The following is a 19,322-nucleotide window of genomic DNA, read 5'->3' on the forward strand; positions in this document are numbered from 1 at the left end:
GTTCTATTTTAGGAAGTAAAAGAAAAAAGGGCATTTTATTTCAGTCTATGGCAAAGTTTTAACCACATACAGAGATACAAATTGATTTTCTTTTTTATGTGGGAAGGCTGTCACCTGTTTTTCAGAAATATGGCCAGTCATTCACTGGCATTTCTCAAAAGGCATTAAAGAAAAGTGTTTAATCAAAGAAAAAAAATGGTTATAAATATAACTCTACACCAACTTTTAAGGATACTACTTTATAGCCGGTTAAATGGCTTACAAACTTTTTTTTTTTTTTTGTAAACTGATATGACATTATTTTTTCCAACTGCATTCTAAAATTACAGTCTTATCTTTCAAGTACAAGATTTTTCTGCATGAAGTAGTTCAAGTTGTTAATATTGCATAATGAATGTTGTGCAAATTTAAAATTGAAGAGGAAACATAATTTAATTTGGACATATGTTTCATGTTAAACTATGAACCTATTAACCAGATTCAATATTTTGCTGTATTCTTTTTAATCTCTTCTCTGTTGTGGGTTACACCAGCTTTTCAGACAGTGACTATATTCAGCAACTTAATTGTGGAAATATTTCTGCTTCTACTTTGGACTTAATTTAATGGTAACTAATACTAATAAGGGGTTACCATTTAGGTTCTTTATGTCAGAGGAAGTCTGCTTAAACATCATAAGATTTGTAAATTAGTTAAACATGTGATTCTGTTCTAATCACTCCACAGGTATATATCCAGGCTTCTTATTTGAACTGTAAGATCTTTGCTTATAGTTACAGCAACCATCTGTAGCAGCTTATATAGCTTGAAGTAGGTGCTAAATACACATGTATTGATTGTCACAATAAGAACAAATCAGCTGGAAAAAAACGAAAAAAAGATCACATGAAAAAAATCAAGTTCAAACTGTGACAATGCCTATTGTTAGTTCTAGAAATGCCAAAAATATGTTATTAACTGACCAACCAGTCAGGTTCAATAGAGGGTTATATTTGAAGTTTTGAAAGAGTCTTTATTGATTATAATATGCAATAATATATTTTGTGCAAATAAAATTATCATTCATGGGTTTATGCCATCTATCTCATAGCCTTCTTGTGAAAATCAGAGATATTTTGTGTAGCATACCATGAATATATTCAGTGTTATTGTAGGACTCACCATGGTATGGCCCAATGAGCCCATGTTTGGACTCACATTTATTTTTCATCTACTGTGCATATCAACTACATGCAAAACACTCTGCTGGATTCCATGACTCCAGGTTCATTCACCGCCCCCTCCCCTAGACAGAATCAATCTAGCCCTTTTACATATTTCTATAGCTAGTTATTCATACCATTGTATACAGTTTCATATATTATGTTCCATAGATTTTGAAAACTTTGAGAATAGCACCTGTGTTAGTAATCTTTGTAGTACTTATACTTAATATAGAGGAGCACATTATGAATGAATTAATGACTATAATGGTGAATATGGCATAGCTCTTTCTCTCCTAATGCTTCGAATTATTAGACACCAACATGAATAGCCCTAATATTTACTGGAATGGGTTAAAGGCCATTGTGATTAGTAAATCTCATTTGTAGAGTTTTTACTATGTCTCACTATACATTTATTATCTATTTACTACCTATAAAAATCTAGAAATTAGGCCCTCTTATGACCTGCATTTTATAAATGAGGAAACTGAAAAGCAGAGTTTAAATAATTTGCATAAATTCATACACTGGGATTAAAATTCACACAATTCGACTCCACAATGTGTATTTCCTCTTATGAGTTTATAAATTCAAGCTGTAAATTCTGGCCCTGCTATTTACTAGCTGAACAGTCACTCATCTTTTTTGAGTCTCACTTTTCTAACTTGGAAGTTTGCTTAATGTTCCTGTGAGGATAAAATGAAAGAACAAATATAAAGCTGTTAGTATAGGACTTGGCATGTTATAAGTGCTCTACACATTAGATATTATTATCCTTTTTTGCTTACACAAATATAAAGAAGCCTCAGTTCAAGTAATATCACCTTTATATACTCTTCCCAGAAAACCAGGTATATTTATCTACTCTCATTTCACTGCTTATAGTGAACCTTGTTAAACTTCCATTATAGAAATAAGTTGGTGCATTATAGTGGTTTATATGTGTATCTCTCTATCTACTTGCCCAAACATTATTTAAGGAAAAGGATTAAATTAAATCCCTTTTGCATGTCCCCAAATCTAGCAGAGACGGCCCTCCAAAATTAGTTGAAGATATCAGGAATAAATGAATGAGTGTGCAATAATAAGTGCTATTCGAGTATGAAGAATTGAAACTACAATTTTACCTTAGAGTATTTAGGACTGAATTCATTTATGGTTTCTACCAAATTAGTTCAGCTCAAATATATGCTATTATAGAATTTCTCAAAGATCTCTCACCTATTAACACAGATATCCTATATATGTTTATATTAAACATATTACAATATAATATGCATCAATTAATGTTACAAACAATAATGCATAAGAACCAAAAATTGATTTATCTACTGAGAGCAGTCACATCAGAGAAGGCTAATCAGAAGATGTGACATTTGAATCAAGCATTAAAAGACTTTTGAGGCATCAGGCAGAGAAGTTTACAAGGGCATTTCAAGTATAGGAATGAGTAGAAAACACATTCAAGTCCCTTCTGTTGCCAGTGAGGGAGGCGGTAGGAGTGAAATGATCATATGTATTGAAGACTGAATCATGTCTCCCAGCAAAAGACATGTTTAAGTCTCAACTCACATGTATGTGGGTGCAAACCCATTGGTAAATGGGACCTCTGAAGATGTTATTATCAGTTGAGCATGGCCAAACTGGAAAATAGTGGGTCTTAATATAATATGGGCAAAGCCCTTATAAACAAGTGGAAGTGGGAAACTGAAGTAGAAGCCAGAAGTTGGCAGAAATCAGCAGAGCAGACTAGAAGGAGAAAGACATCATCAGTTGAAGGAAGATTGTCAGAATTCCACAGACTCCAGGAGAAAGCAAGTCCCTCCAATACCTTGTTGTTGGACTTCTTCCTACAAAATTAAGAGACAATAAATTCCTGTTGTTTAAGCCAACCCATGGTCTTTAAGAAATAAATTTGGCATGATAGGGCAAATCAATTGGGAGGAATAATTCAGGTTGAGTGGAGATGTAAAATGTACTTGTGCTATATTCAAATGTGCAGAAAATATGGTTATCGTGGATATTGACAACTCATTCCCTTAACATTCATTCTGACTTCATTCTGTTGAGACTCCCTGCACTGAAGAAGCCAGAAAGCTAAAAAACTATATTTCTAAGACCCCTTTGCTAGCAAGGATACAGCTGTGGTTTAGGTTTTGTCATTTGAAGGCACTAGGTATTGACAATCAGACTTTGCACCAACTTCAGTATTGGATAAAGAAATTAGATAAGCAGAGGCATGCATTGTGCTGACTTGCATCAGAGCAAAGGCAATGAGGTTGGACAGGGAACAGCTTCTTCATCTGGCACTCTCCCACAAGAGCAGGACACCTTTCCTGATCACAGCAGAGCATGACAATACTGGGAATCAGGAGTTACTCAACGGACATTTGCCTAGGGCCTGCTTCTCCAGACACAACAATTATGTAAACCATCTAATACTAGGGAATAAATCCCTTTTCGTTTAAGCTGATTACAGTTATTAATTTCTGATTCCTGAAATTAAATAAAATGCTTTCCACATTTTGTCCATGTTATACTCAGTGACAGGAAAAATAAAACGTAACACAACCCCATGCATTGCTTTAATCACTCTGAGGCTAAATTTCCTCATAATGGAAGTGGGGTTAAATAGGAAGATGTATAGAAGTAAGTTATAAACAAAACATTTCTCATGTAAATGTCAGATACCATAAGAGTTTTCTTACTTTGTAAGAATTCCAATTAGAGCATGATATTCCCAAGTTCTCCAATAACTCTGGTCTTGAAAGAGAGTCTATAAAGGAAGAGAGAAAGAAAAAACAGTGCATAAAATAATCACTGCTATCATTTAGCAGATGGGTTGCCATAGCTCTTTTTCCACTACAAGCACTATCTGTGGGTGCATTTCTTTTGTTCTTTTGATTGCTTGTACCTGAAGTCCCAGATCAACTTGAGCTGTATATACCCTAGAAGGGGCTTGTTGTGGCACACAGAGAGGACAAGTAGGGCAGCCCTCTACCAATAGGGCAGCCCTCTACCAATCTACAGATGTGAGTGACTAGGAAACCTTAAGGGAACTAACCCACCCAAGGAAAAAAGTGTTGACAGCCTATACTATTGGGGAGAAGGCATGAGTCAACCTTGGGAGGAAGACTGAGATTTGGAGGAGTAGTGTTTGACATCATGGTGGTTCTCCAGTCGGTTTAATTTAGTCCTAGTGGGACAAGCTGCAATAATTGTTATCAAGGTCTTCCACCAAAATCACACTGGGATAATGAGTGCACAGGGTTCAAATTTCGGTTGACAGTCTCTTTTGCAGGGGCTGGACACAGCACCAATGACTGTGGCACCCCCACATTGTCTTCATTGCTTCATTGTTGGGCTCTGATGTGGAATGCAAAACTTGGTGGGCACAATGAGCAGCTACAGGCTCTCAAGAATAGTCCTGGAGTGTCTGCAGGACACCCATGCATTTCAGATGCTGTCTCTTGACCTGGACTTGAATGAAACCACCTAAAAATGACTAACCTCAGAAGGACCCATCTGGATAGAGTCATAACAATCTGTTGTAGAATGACCATAAATAGCCAAGGGTCAAGGGATAGTCAGTGGACACTGCACGAGTTTAGATTCAAGAATACGATTTAGAGCCTGTTTCCACAATATCATAGCACTATAACCTTGAGCAAGTCAATCCCTGGGATGTGTTCCCTGTGGTCAGTCTTTCTCTTTCAGCTGTGGCAAGTTAGTGCAGTGAGGAGGAGGAGTAGGTCAAAGAGCCCAGCTCTGCAATTATTTGGGCTTTCTGCCACTTTCTCCTCACTCCAGAGCCAATGGCAGGGCAGACAGTTTGCGGCAGCTCCAGGGAGCTCTGAAGCAACTGCTGCTTTGTGGGGTCCTCAGATGTCTCTCCAGCCTCTCAGATTTATTCTCTGCCTTTTTTCTTCCTGCCTTCTCATCTTATTTTCCAGAGTCAGGCCTGACAGAGAAAGGACCCTCCTGACTCCTCCTTTAACTCCTAGACCCTTTCTTAACAGGCATTTCTCCAGCAATTACCAGATGCAAGACAAGCTGGCCTTGCAGGCAGCCTTGTGCTCCTGAGACTAGGCCTCAGTGATATTGCAGCTGAATCCTGACTCTATGGACTGCTTCAGTAGATGATGAGGAGTTTAGACCTTGCTTTCTTACCTTGTCTAAAACAAGACATATACAAATAAGCAAAAACTTCCCAAACTAAACCTGTCACAAAAGCCAGTGAATATGTAAAGGGCATGCATCATTTTATCATGCCCCATTTTCTTCCCATAAAATCATCTCTGAGAGAGAAAAATTCCCTTGTTTTGAAGAAAATGTGACTATAATAGGGATGTTTCATTTAATTCTTTATAGCTTAGACTAACAGACGTGAAGGTAGTTTGTTTTACTTTGTTATCTATAAAAGAGTGACACGTTTCTATCTTTTAAAGTTCTATTTTATTTGGTACTGTATAAGTCAAGATACTTTCATTTTAATTATAATTGCTTTTTGGAATAATTAGCACATGATTATATGAATATTTAATACAAATTTATGGTGTTTACAGACAGTTCCTTGAAAATCAGCTACTATGTATCAATAGGCCAATTTTAATAATTTATATTCATAAATGCAGTTTGACTTTCATGAGCAGCAACTACTGGAAAATAAGTGTGCATATTACTGAATATGTGAGCACTGGGAGTTAGTAAAAGTGATTATTTATATAAAACCTACCAACATCTTAAATAGCTGAAAAATTACTTAGAAAAAATTTCTTTTTGGTAAAGTTGATATTTTGGAGTTTTAGCAAATGTGTTCAAGAAATCATTGTCCTTATTTCTCATATACCAATATATTCCTAATATCTGACTTCATATGCACCTTGATTCTATATGCTCATCAGTCACAAATTGCAAACTGATTAAACATCCCTGTGCATTGGGGTTTGAATGACTTAATACTAGTGTTTATTTTCTATTAACGTTTTCACTTGCATCTCATGATAATTTCCAGGGGTAGATACAAAATTTAGTTGTTGGTGATGCACCAAAGTGATATTGCAGTTTTATTGATGGAGACATTCAGACTGAACTTCTGGATATTAATGGAAATTAATGAGAAATTGGGAAAGCAAGTCAATTTTTTTAAAAAAATTCAGGACTATTGCTGCATTTACCCAGATCACCAGTAGGGGCAGACACCACTTTATGATTTCAAGGTGGGTCTGTACTGCAGATGATGGGGGCATTTATGGGCTGATTAACTGGCTCTTTATCATTTGCACCAGATCTCAGAGTCTGCTATGAAGTATAATTGCAAAGATGTACTACCATAAGTATTCCCCTGGTCTCAATTCCTTATTTATTTCTTATTTTACATAACTACCCTAAATTCCCTCAGGGCAAGCATCCTGCTGTTGTCCTCTGTAGATCCAGGGTCTAACACAGTTCACACAGTTCTGGGAATACAGGAGGAGCTCAATCAACATTCAGTTTGTACCGAGTACCTACTGCTGGTAGCATCCCCCATCCCAGCCCTCACAAATCTTTTGTACATTCGGTACTCCTAAGAGCGAGGACAGTCACTGGTCCAAGGTGCCAGGGGACAGATTTCAAGGCAGTTAGTAAAATGGTTAAAAACTAAAATCTGACCAATTTGTTGTCAGTGTTTTGAAAGTCAGGCTGATTCATACTATGCTTTTAGAACTCAGTTTGTTTATTTTTGTTTTTTTTTAAATGCAATTTTATTGCAATTTCATACACCATATAGTCCATCCGAAGTATACAATCAAAGACGCACAGTATCATCACATGGTTGTGCATCATCACCACAATCAATTTTTGAACATTTTCATTACTTTAGGGAAGAAAAAAAATGAAAAAGAAAACAAAAATGAGAAAACCCAAATCAATATCCCTTACCCACTCCTCATCAGTGATCCCTAGCATTGGTGTGGTACATTTGTTACTGTTGATGAAAGAATATTAAGATATTACTGAGAACTACAGCCATTAGTTTGCAATAGGTGCTTTTCCCCCACATACCACTCTATTATTAACTTCTTGTCATAGTTTCATACATTTGTTCTAGTTAATGGAAGAAAGTTTTTATATTTGTACTGTTAATCTCAGTTGTCCACCACAAGATTTTACTGAGTTATACAGTCCCATGTTTTAACCTCTGGCTTTTCTTCTGGTGACATATGTGACTCTAACTTCCCCCATCAACCACATTCACACACAATTCAGCCCTGCTATTTATACTCACAATAACGTGCTACCATCACCTCTATTTCCACTCATTTGAATTCAACCTAGTTAAAAATTCTGCACATCTTAAGCAACCTCTCCCCATTCTCTAGCCTTCTGTTATCTCCTGGCAACCTACATTTTAGATTCTATGTCTATAAGTTTACAAAACATAATTAGTTCACATTAGTGAGGTCACACAATATTTTTCCTTTGGTGTCTGACTTATTTCAATCAACATAATGTCCTAAAGGTTCATCCACGTTGTTTACGTATGCTTCGGGATTTTGTTTATCCATTGATTGGTTGATGGGCACTTGGATTGTTTCCATCTTTTGACATTGTGAATAGTGCTGCTATGAACATCAGTGTGCAAATGTCTGTTTGTGTCCCTGATTTCAGTTCTTCTAGGTATATACCTAGTAGTGGGATTGCCAGACAGTAGGGCAACTCTACACTTAGCTTCGTGAGCAACCGTCGAACCATCTTCCAGAGCAACTGTACCACTTTACATTCTCACTGGCAGTGAATTAGTGTTCCTATTTCTCCATATCCACTCTAATATTTGTAGTTTCCTGTTTCTTTAATAGTGGGCATTCTAATAGGTGTGAAATGATATCTCATTGTGGATTTCATTTGCATTTCCCTAATAGCAAATGAAGATGAGCATCTTTTCCTGTGCTCGTTAGCCATTTATATTTCCTTTTTGGAAAATGTCTATCCAAGTCTTTGCCCATTTTTAAATTGGGTTGTTTGTCTTTTTATTATTGAGTTGTAGGATTTCTTTGTATATTCTGGATATCAAACCCTTACCAGATACGTGGTGTTCAAATATTTTCTCCCATTGAGTTTACTGCATTTTTACCCTTTTGACAAAGTCCTTTGAAGCACAGAAGTGTTTGATTTTGAGGATGCCCCATTTATCTATTTTTTTCTTTCATTGTTTGTGCTTTGGGTGTAAAGTCTAGGAAACTACTGCTTATCACTAGATCTTGAAGATGTTTCCCTACCTTTTCTTCTAGGAGTTTTATGGTGCTGTCTCTTTTATTTAGGTCTGAGATCCATTTTGAGTTAATTTTTATAGGAAGTGAGATAGGGTCTTCTTTTCATTCTTTTGGATATAGATATCCAGTTCTTCCAGCACCATTTGTTGAAGAGGCTATTCTGTCCCAGTTGAGTGGACTTGGTAGCCTTGTCAAAAATCAATTGACCATAGACCTGAGGGTCTATTTCTGAACTCTCAGTTTATTTCCATTGGTCAATATATTTATCTTTATGTCAGTACCATGCTGGTTTGACCACTGTGGCTTTATAACATGCTTTAAAGTCAGGCAATGTGAGTCCTCCCACAACATTCTTTTTCAAGATGCTTTTGGCTATTTGAGGTCCCTTATCCTTCCACATAAATTTGATAATTAGCTTTTCCATTTCAGTAAAGTAGACAGTTGGAATTTTAATTGGTACTACATTCAATCTGTAGATCAATATGGGCAGAATTGACATCTTGACAACATTTAGCCTTCCAACACATGAACATGAATGTCTTTCCATTTGTTAAGATCTTTGATTTCTTTTAGCAATTTTTGTAGTTTTCAGTATAAAGGTTCTTACATTCTTGGTCAAGTGTATTCTTGGATATTTGGTTCTTTTAGTTGCTACTGTGGATGGAATTTGTTTCTTGATTACCTCCTTGGTTAACTCATTACTGCTGTAGAAAAACACTACTGATTTTTCCATGTTGATTTTTTATCCTGCCAATTTGCTGAATTTGTTTATTAGCTCCAGTAACTTTGAAATAGTTTTTCTGGGGGGCTTCCTAAATATAGGATCATGTAATCTGCAAATAGTGAAAGTTTTATTTCTTATTTTTTGATTTGGATGACTTTTATTTCTTTTTCTGGTAATTGCTCTAGCTAGAACTTCTAGCACAATGCTGTATTCATTTCACAGTGGTGAGAGTGGCCATCCTCGTCTTGTTCCTGATCTTAAAGGGAAAGCTTTTTGTCTCTCATCATTGAATATGATGTTAGCTGTAGGTTTTTCATACATGTCCTTTATCATGTTGGGAAAGTTTCCTTCAGTTTGCATTTTTTGAAGTGTTTTTATCAAGAAAGGATGCTGGATTTTGTCAAATGTCTTTTATGCATCAATTGAGATGATCATGTGGATTTTTTTTCCTTTCAATTTGTCAATTTGTATATTACTTTAATTGATTTTCTTGTGGTGAACCACCTTCGCATACCTGGGATAAAACCCATTTGGTCATGGTGTATAATTCTTTTAATGTGTGTTGGATTCAATTTGCAAGTATTTTGTGGAGGATGTTTGTAGCTATATTCATTAGAGATATTGGTCTGTCATTTCCTTTTCTTGTAGTATCTTTTCAAGCATTGGTATTAGAATGATGTTGGCTTCATAGAATGAGCAGTTTGTGTTCCCTCTTCTTCAATTTTTTGGAAGAGTTTGAGCAGAATTCTTAGAATACTTGGTAAAATTTACCTGTGAAGCCCTCTGGTCCTGGGCTTTTCTTTTTTGGGAAGTTTTTGATGACTGATTTAATCTCCTTACTTCTGATTGGTTTGTTGAAGTCTTCTGTTTCTTCTTGAGTCAGAGTAGGTTGTTCGTGTGTTTCTAGGAAATTGTCCATTTTCCTAAATGGACAATTAATCTAAATTGTGTACTTTGTTGTCACAGATTTTCATATTATCCTCTTGTGGTCTTTTTTATTTCTTTGGGATCTGTGATAATGACTCCTCTCTCATTTCTGATTTTGTTTATTTGCATCTTCTCTCTTTTTTTACAAATATGGAATGTCTCACAAATTTGCATGTCATCTTTGCACAGTGACCATGCTAATCTTCACTGTATTGTTCCAATTTTAGTATATGTGCTGCTGAAGCAAGCACTCAATTTCTTTTAATTTTCCCTTCATCCCACATAGCTGAATTATCTTGAGGACTGCTTCCACCTGAGAAGGTTTCTCCTCCTAAGACAAATCATAACAATAGCAACAACAATAATATTTATCAAGCACTTATCAAGAGTTTCAGGTGTATTATCTCATTAAAGTCTCAAAGCACATTCAATATATGTACCATTTCATATCCATATTGGGATTCAGACCAAAGTCTTAGAGTGAAAAATAGTCACTTTACATATATTCATACATTTATATGAAGAAAATTTGGTGAGTTGTTTGGAGGATTAAATAAATTAGTATATAAAGTGCCTGGTGCATGCTATGTATTCAAAAAATTTTACTATTTTTTAGGCCAATTTAGAGATTTCTTTGAAAGGGTTACCATACAAATCTTTATTCTACTTCACATTGTCACAGTGTCCCCACATGGTTCTACCTAACTATTCTGAGGGTTAGTGGACATCTGACTGATTCTAAGCACAGGGCTTTTAGATGGAATAAATTTTTAAAGGAAACTAAGTTACAGATCTATTCTGAATTTTCCCTGTATCATGCATAGCATATTGATGGTTGATAGTGCCTCATTCACAATTCAGTTTGTCACTGCAACTTTTTCCTAACATTGAGAGAACATTTAGTCTAAAAGTGAGAGAAATGCTTTGCATTATCTCTGTTTTGTGTAAATAACCACATTTCTTTCATTTCTCTGTAGTTTCTTATTCTTCATTGTTTTCATGTTATTTTGAGAGCTGAAATACATTTATGTTCCGTCAAAGGGGCCCCAAGGAATTTAGAAATCTTTTTATGTGAAGGAGAAAGGAAATAAATAAATAAATACTCAGAAAACTTAAAAATTCTACTTTTACCATGAGAGAATCTATGAACAACTATACAATGGAGTTCGACTTCCCTGTTCAAAAACTATTGCTAATTTTCATTTCCATTTCACAATGCAAATAATCTGGTATAATAAAATCTCACAAGTAAGGTCTGTGTATCTACAGTTGAAAATCTATTAGCAGCAATAAATGTTAACTGAAGCCTCTGGAATTCTATAATCAGGCAAATCTGCCTTATCATTACTCTAATAAATTTAACATTAGTAGTCACCTACAGACTGTGAGACTGTGCTCCTCTGTTCAAGTAGTGGCCTGTCATTTGACATTCTTTGAAATATCATCAGGAAAGAAGCCCTTAAAGAGTTCCTGTCATTGGACTTCAAACCGTATTTACAGATTGAAATTTTCTCTTTGTATTTATGATACAATATTCCATTCTGAAAATTGGATTGTGGGACTGGCTTTCCTCATGGAAATGAATTCTTCACTGTAGGTTGTAGGTTTGTCTCTTCATCATAGGACTCTCAAAGCCCATACTGGTCGTACTGTGCAGGCAAGCACACAGGCCAAATATTCAATTTCATGGCTCCACTCCCAGGATCCTGCTTTCTTGGGTGATGTCAAGCTGGTCCAAGAAATCCAGGATGGTCATACATGTTAAGAAGTTTGTGGACTGACTTAAACACCGGAAGAAGAATATGAGACACAAAATATATCTTAGGCCAAGTCTGCCACATCCAGAATTTCATGATCCTTATGACATTGGAAATGTCACTTTCTTTCCCTGGGCCTCAGTATCCTCACTTTCAAAATGGAGGAATCGACTGGATTATTTCTAATGGATAATAAACACTATATTCCATATTTTGTCTAGTTGGGTTGGGAGACAAAACAAACACAACTGAAGCATTCCAAGGAAAAGGGAAATATATGAGAGCTAAAATTACAAGGAAGAGAGTTTTGAAATTTGGATATGATTAAAATATTCCAGGAAGAAAATGGTAGCAACATATATACTGTTTTGTGCTTTTCATACATTACCTTGTTGAATTCTGGCCATAATCCCACAGGAAATATTTTTCATTTTGGTTCACAAGTGCTTATTTAGAACCTCAAGAAGTTGCATCATTTGCCAAAGATTAAACCACTATTACGTGACAGAGTTGAGTCTTTGTTTCTGGACAAGATGAGGTAAATGCATTCTATTCTACTCACCTTGCTAATCATACCAAAAATCCTTGGGTAAAATACAAAAGCCACATACTAGAGAACTCTGGAAGGTAGAGAAAAGGCGGCAAACTAACTAGGGAACTTGGTGTGATGGGTAGGTTCATGTGTCAACGTGGGCAGGTGATGGTGTCCAGGTGTCTGGTCAAGCAAGCAATGGCTTAACTGTTACTGCAAGGACATTTGTGGCTGGTTAATAAACCAGAAGGCTGGTTTATGAAATCATCAGTCAATTGGCTACAGCTGTGACTGATTACATCAATGAAGGGCATGTCTTTCACAGTGAGAGAATGTAATTGGCTGGATTTAATCCAATCAGTTGAAGACTCTTAAGTGAGAGAGGACCTTCACTTCTTTTTCAGCTAACCAGTAAAGTGTTTGCTGAGGAGTTCATTGAAGTTGCCAGTTCATTTCCTGAGAAGTTCATCGAACATGTTCATTGAAGTTGCCGGTTCGCTGCCTGCCCTACAGAATTTGGACTCATGCATACCCACAGTTATGTGAGACACTTTTATAAAATCTTATATTTACAGATATCTCTTGTTGATTCTGTTTCCCTAGAGAACCCTAACCCTGGGATTCAATGAATGACACAGAGGTGAACTCCCTGTGTTTTTTTCTTGCCTCGTGTATATTCCAGCTTATGTGGTAGTGAAAATCACAACTCAGACATACCATATGGAACTGTCAAAATAGTCTCAAAAAGCCAGCTGGCATATGCTCAATTGTGGTCCAACAAGGCTTTGTTAAGCCTGCTTTTCTCCCTGCTTTTCTTAATCACTGTATTATGCATCAACTGTGTTTGAAAAATATACTTTGGATTATCTGAATAATGCTCCTGGATTAATTTTTGTTTTGCACTGTTGTCATTATGAATGGAATACTGCATAACCATAAGAGACATTTTGTATTATTCAGGAATTCTGGGCCAAGCCTGAGCACCCTGCTTAGCATTCAGCAGACCTTTGGTCACTAAATGCCGCAGACATGGGTTCGGGGTATACACTGGGTTGCTACCTTTTTGGCTTTATTTGTTAACCAGCCATCTTGGTTGAAAAGATGCTATTGAAAATAAGCTAAATGTACCTGTGGGGTTTGTGAATGATTTGGGGGTTCTGGGTAAAGTAATTCTTGAAACTATTAAAAACCTGAAAACATAAAATGTAAAATGAAAACAAAAACAAAAACAAAAAGCCTGCTCACTCTAGACAAAGCACAGGAAAAAGATGGCCCAGTAGTGCAGAAAACTTTTTACCATAACTGCTTTGTTCTTGAGATGAATATCATATAAAAAGCAAAACTTTTCCACTCCAATTGTCACTGCAGTAGCTGAGCCAAGGGGCAGAACCCTGTTTTCCAGACATCATACCCCTCCCTAATTAGGCAGCCGCCTTCCCAATAGAACTTGCGGGCAGAACCCTGACTTCTACTCTTGCCCTGTCGTAATGAGAAGGCAGCCCTCTCCTGCAGAGCCTGTCAGAAATTCTGAACTTCCTCCCTGCTATAATAACAAGGCAGCACCCCTCCCAGGCAGAGCTTTGTTCCCCACTCTGCAGTAACTAAGCATTACCCCTTCCCCTCCCCAGCCAGAAAAAAAAAATCTGACTAATAGCCAGAGGGAAAAAAATCAAAACAATGAGTTACCTATAAGGAACTGCAATTTGAATGACAGCAGATTCCTCACGGTACATCACGGAGACCAGAGAGAAAAGGCACAGCATTTTTTAAGAGCTAAAAGAAAAGAACCGTCAATCCAGGATTTTATAACCAGAGAAAAATATCCTTCAGCCATGCAGGTGAAATAAAGACATTCTCAGATAAAGGAAACCAGGGGAATTTGGTACCAGCAGAAGTGCACTAAAAGAATGGCTAAAGGAAGTCCTTTAGACAGAAAAGGAATGATGACAGAAGGACTATTTGGAATATCAGGAATGAGGAAGGAACATTGGAAAGGGTAAATATATGGGTAAATATAAAAGACTTTTCTTTTCCTCATGAGTGACAGGGCTGAGATTTTAGTGCTGTGTGAATATTCCCAAAACTCATGCTTTCTCCTGATACTTCATTGTCTCTCCATGTTGCCATACTTTAGGACATTTTATATTCGTTGTCTCAGGTGACTCTCAAATTTATCCAAAAGGTAGTTATTAATAAACTCATTTTGATGCTAAATTGAAGTTCCAGGAGGCAATTAATTTGCTGAAGAACACACAGTTAGTATGACAGAATACAAATGTAAATCCTTCTGATTCTAAAATACATGCTTTCCCATTGCATCAATAAGCCTCCCTATAATTGAAAAACGACTGAGACTTCCAAGGAATTGCTACCTGCTACAGGCAGGATTTGGCCCTATCTTTGGTAAAAGGTGACTAGGAAAGGTCTGGGAAGGGCTGATTTTGATGCTGGTAATAGCTTTATTACAAGAAAGGAATAAAAACAGTGTAAAGTGTTGCAACTCACAGGAATATGCATTTTTATAGGCATTTCCTTTTTGACAACTGGTGTGTTTTTAACTCAGTAATACTATATTCCAATGCATGAATGTTTTTGTTTTTTCTCATCTACCAAAGAGTATAAAGCTGAATTTGTCAGACCATGATTAGCTTTTAAGCTTCATTTCTCCACATTAAATTTATCTATGGCTTTTTCTTATTTCCATATTCCAGTCCTCAATGATGTTATTATTGTCAATTCTGTTGTGTTACATGAACTTCTCTAAATTATCTGCATTCCTTTCTTCTAACTATAGTAATAATAGAAGAAAAGGGAAGGGAAAGGAAAATGAAGGCAGGGGAAGGAGAAGAGAGGAGAGGAGATGAGGAGAGGTGACAAGGGGAGAGGAGAATGGAAACAGAAGTAAAATGAATACATAATTAAATCTACTAGCCTAGCAGCGGTATTTATGATATGCATCAGCTGGTGAGAGTTCTATGGACCTTAGAAATCTTTCCAAATATATAAAAGTCAAATGACCCTAATTTATAACTTGTACCTAATCTGTGCTTAGTAGCATGCTGGGGATTTTCTCTTATATGATCTACTTTGATCCTCACATTCTTACCTAGTAGATATTACAATCCCCATTTTTATGAATTAGGAAATAAGCACTGCCCAACATCACAGGGATGATGCCTCCTAGGAAGGATGCTTAGCTGAGTCTGTCTAAATATAAAGCCTATGCTCATTACTGGTCCAGCAGGGTCCCTGGGCCATCAGATTTTGTTGGAGAGAATTTAATACATGGACTGGTTACAGAGATGTGGATAGGGTTTGGGGGAACTAGGGACGGTGAAGTGCACTGAGACCAGAAATAGCAAGCAGCCATTAGCTCTCTTGCCTGAAGGAGCCTGGGGACCTGTAGAGGAAGGGATTCCCAAAGAGCCATGGCCATGGATGCACGCACGCCACTGCCAAGGCTGAGAGAGGGCAAGGAGGGAGCAGAGGGCAAGGATCCCTTGAGCCCTTTCCACTCCTCCTCTGATCTCCTGTTCTGCCTCTAAGAGGGCACGGGAGCCAGGTAATGCAGTCTAGGAGGAGAGCCTCTCAGAACACAAGCCAAGCAGGAAATGCTGGAGAATAGACCCGGCAGAGTAAATGGAGAATAAATACTGAATTCCATTCCTTCATTCTTCTACCAAGCATTTATATGCTTTTTGTAAGGACAAATGTTTGACTCTAGACCAGTAAATGAATGGCAACCACAAATGTAGTCCTAGAGTGGCTTGGAAGCCTAGGGAAATAAAGGACAATAAATATTAATAATTACAAACATCTCTTCAGTTTTTACAGTGTGCCAGAAGTGTCTTCAATTTGAATCCTCAGAGCAATTCATTGCGGTAGATTCTCCTACTAACTCTTCTTGCAAGTAGCAAGAGTTTGTCTGAGAATAATGTGGAGAGGCAGCAGGAATTAATTAATTGTCAAAGATTCGGGTTTGTTGCCCCTCCTCCAATAGAATGTTTCTGTATCTTGATTACTTCCATACAGACATATATTATAAGAATCTTTAAATAAAGAGCCAGTTGAGGAAGTTGAGGAAGAGCACACAAAATGAAAAAAAAAAAAAGAGGATCCCCAAAAATAACAAACAATATTTTTTTCCAGGCCCAGCCCAAGGAATATATTTGGCTTTCATATAACCATATTCTGTGTTGGCTTTTATATTTTTTGAACTGATCAAAAAATCCCTAATTCCCATAGAAACAGAGGAAAAAGGACAGTCAACATTACATTGTGATGCCTGTAGGAAAGACTACCCTTCATTTGCAAGCCAACTGTAACAAAGATATAGCAGGAGACCTCGCCCAAAAGAAACAGCTTTCTGGATTTCATTTTATAAACCAAAGAGGGAAGCCATGGTGCCCATCATGAAGAAATCTGTTTAGCTAAAAAGTGGTAGAAATACTTTCCTCATGCAAATGTGCAATTGCTAGCACCCTTAATTCCTGTTTTACGTGGGAAAGGTTCTCATCCATATTGAATTTTGGATTCTGCTGAGACCAATTTGCATTTTACTAGGGGTGAGGGAGGCATATGGCTCAATGATTAAGGAATTGTTTTTGTAATACCTGTTGGTCTTAAATAATTTCAATGCCAACTCATGCAGTAAATTAACACTGTCAGTGGCAGATAACCTGTTCAGGGCACAGTTATCCTTGTTGAAGCCCAGCAATTTAATGGAAGGAAATGAGTTTTCCCTTGGTCTGTGCAATTTCATCACATATACTTTAGGAGCCCTAAATCTCAGACAGTATTCTATATGTTTTTGTTGGAAAGCCACATTGCCTGCTCTTGAACATAAATTACAAAGGATATTCCTATTTAATATTTTAACCTTTCAAAAGCTATCATAAAATGTATATGGTAATAAAAAAGGTCAACATTTTAAAGTAAAATGAAATAGTAATATCTTGATAAGGAAACAAAGACTCAGGAAAGTAATAGTCAAAGCCACTCAGTTTATAAGTGGAAAACGTAAAACTTTAACAAGTTCATTCTGACATGTGAAATACACTAAGTTTTCGCTAAATATTGATTTGGGGCATGCCTTAACCCAGACCTATTTATATATGAATATCTTGAAGTGGACCAGTGCACAGCAAATATTAAACACAGATATAAATAAGCAATGTGACTTTTTCAGCAAATTTGAAGACTAATATTTGTATATATATGACTGTCCCACCCAAACACCCTGTTTTAGCTCCCTAGGCTGCTCAAAGCAAATTATGAAATGGGTTGACTTTATGGGAATTTACTAGGTCACAGTTTTGAGACTGGGAAAATGTCCAAATCACGGTATCATCAAGGTCATGCTTTCTTCCTGAAGACTGGCTGCCAGCAATCCTTGGCTCCTCTGTCATACAGCAAGGCAAATGGCAACTTCTGTTGGTCTCTCCCTTCTTTTCTGCGTTTTGTTGACTTGGCTTCTTGCTTCTGTGGCTTTCTCTCTCTTAGTCTGAAATTCATTCCCTTATAAAGGACTCCCGTAATAGCATTAAGACCCATCCTGATTGAGATTGGACACTCCTTAACTGAAGTAGCCTCATCGAAAGGTCCTTACAATAGGTTCACACTCACAAGAATGCGCTAAATATAAGAACATGTTTTTCTGGGGTACATATAGCTTCAAACCACCAAGACCCCTAACCTCCACTGCTCAGCCTAAAAAAGGTTAAAATAACATAAGCCCTTGGGCATCTCTGATCTGGGGGAGCTCTTCACTCTGAGAGAGATGCTGAATCCAGTGAAATTCAGGCAAGCTTCCATGACGGATATTGAAACCCCAGGAGGCTGCATCCAGAGGCCACCATGCCTTCCTGACCTCCCGTTTTGTTTGCTTTGCTTACATGAAGTGATAGAAGAAACAAGCTGAAAGGGAACTTGGCCACCAGCCTGATTCAGTATGTCTGTAGTAAAGGTACTGATTCAGTAAGTTTCTAGTCAAAGCCTAACCAGCCTCTAATGTTGAACTATCTTCCCGTGACTGCAGTAACACCAATCAGGGGATTCGAAGATCAAATCCATAGTTATAATTTGATTAGCAAAATGTCTAAATCAAGAAAGTAAAAGAAAAACAAATCATATTCATGTTAGCAGAGAGCTCATAGTTTTGTGTTTTTCTGTTTTTAATTTTTTATAGCTGGAAAGGCCCTTAGAGCTCAACTTCTTCAGTTTCTATATATACATAAATGAGGATACAGAGGTTAAGTGATTAATACACTTATTCAAGGTTCCACAGGTGGTTAAAAATAGAGCAAGCCAACGCTCAAGGCACTTACTGCACAGGAACACCTTTAGGCATTTTTCATATATGAACTCAATTAAACGTCACAGCAATCCTAGAGCTATGTACTAATTTTTAATATCCACTTCACAACTGAGGCCCAGAGACGTTCAGTAATGTGCCCTAGTCACAGAGCTGGTAAGTCGGGGTGGATCCAAGACTATGAGACAGGCACTCAAATCTCTGGTGCCACAAAAGCCATGACATATCATTCTTCCTTTTTAATGAAAGGTAAAAGTGAATATTTTGAAAAAAACTAAAGTAAAATTGAAAACTAAAGAAGAGAAAAATGTAATAAAATTATTTTTAGGTTATTATTTGGAATTTGGCAAAATAATACAATAGAACCAGTAAAGTGCTAAGATGTAGCATTGTATGCTTCTAACATAGTGCTCATCGTGATGTTGATTTAAGATAGCATTCATGAATCTCAAAGACTGAAATTGCATAAAAGTTTACTTCAGGAGTAGTGCCTTGCCTTTATCCTGAAAGCAAAGCAGATCACTGGCATGAGACAATCCTGACTTGATGGCACCATTAAAGCAAGGTCATTTCCAGGAAATTTAAAGTCTGAAATGCATCAAGTTCCTTTA

The 19,322-nt window shown here is 36.9% G+C and overlaps 1 non-coding gene across 1 annotated transcript; it reads right to left on the reverse strand.

The window, feature by feature from the left end:
• Window positions 1-10,253: 10,253 nt before the first annotated feature.
• On the reverse strand, window positions 10,254-10,360 carry LOC119516992. Its single transcript, XR_005213422.1, has one exon. It is a non-coding gene; the product is annotated as a U6 spliceosomal RNA (small nuclear RNA).
• Between the last annotated feature and the right edge of the window lie 8,962 nt (window positions 10,361-19,322).

The sequence above is a fragment of the Choloepus didactylus genome, chromosome 20, assembly GCF_015220235.1.
Source record: "Choloepus didactylus isolate mChoDid1 chromosome 20, mChoDid1.pri, whole genome shotgun sequence".
Taxonomy (NCBI): Eukaryota; Metazoa; Chordata; class Mammalia; order Pilosa; family Megalonychidae; genus Choloepus; species Choloepus didactylus.